The sequence below is a fragment of the Callithrix jacchus genome, chromosome 2 (assembly GCF_049354715.1).
Source record: "Callithrix jacchus isolate 240 chromosome 2, calJac240_pri, whole genome shotgun sequence".
Lineage (NCBI taxonomy): Eukaryota > Metazoa > Chordata > Mammalia > Primates > Cebidae > Callithrix > Callithrix jacchus.
Window position 1 is genome coordinate 9,485,586 of NC_133503.1, and position 1,159 is coordinate 9,486,744.

Here is a 1,159-nt window from a genome sequence, read left to right on the forward strand (position 1 = left end):
GTAGCTGGGACTATGGGCACGTACCACTACAACCAGAGAATTAAAAAAAAATTTTTTTTTAGAGATGAGGTCTCACTATGTTGCTCAGGCTGGTCTCACACTCCTGGGCTGAAGGGATCCCCCCGACCTCAGTCTCCCAAAGTTCTGGGATCATTACTGATTACTATGACATTTTGGGCTATGGGAGAAAAGACTAGATAGAATGCTCAACACACTTGCAAGATTCAAGTATTTATTTTTCTTTTCTTTTTTTGAGACAGTGTCTTGCTCTGCAGACCAGGCTGGAGTGCAGTGGTGTGATCATAGCTCACTGCAGCCGCTACCTCTTGGGCTCAAGCAATCCTCCGCCTCCACCTCTGCCTCCTGAGTAACTGGAACTGCAGGTTCGTGCCACCAGGCCCGGTTAATTTTTTTATTTGTATTTTTGTAGAGTCGGGGGGCGGGGTCTCACTATGTTGCCCAGGCTGGTCAGGAACTCCTGGGTTCAATCGCTCCTCCGGTCTCTGTCCCCCTAAGTGCTGGGATTACAGGGGTGAGCCACTGCACCTGGCCTTGAGTCCCTATCCTCCTGGAACGAACATTGCATTTCCTCTGACACAGGGACGGTTTCAGTTTCCTCTTCGGCAAAATGTGGTGGGGATGGGAATTCCCATTTGCAGCCGAGAATTTTCCCTGATAATAAACCTCGAGTGCGGAACGCCGATGGGGTGCAGGAACCGATCCAAAGGGAGCAGCTCACGGTGACATTCGGAGCACTCTGGAAAAGTAGGCACGGGGAGCCCAGACGTCATCCCCAGAGCCCGCTGCCCAGCAGAGCCAGGAGGCTGGCGTTGTCCGTGTCCCTGCATCCAAGCCTGCGTTTGGCCGCAACGCCCCCAGGCCCTGCTCCTCCCACGCCGCCGTGGAGCGTATCTGCCACACAAACCACACACGAACGTCCGTTTCGAGAGCGACCTGCTTTCTCGGAAGGCGTCGCGGCCAGATCGCGCCTTCCGGTCGCTCCCAGGCCGGACGCCAGGTCTCCAGTAGCAACCGCGGCCTCTAGCGATGGCCGCCTGGGCACCGCCAGAACCCTCTGCGCAGGCGCGGAGAGGCGCAGGCACGCGGCTTCCGCTCGCGCCCGGCGGAAGACAGGGGGCGGGGCTTGTGTCATGACGTC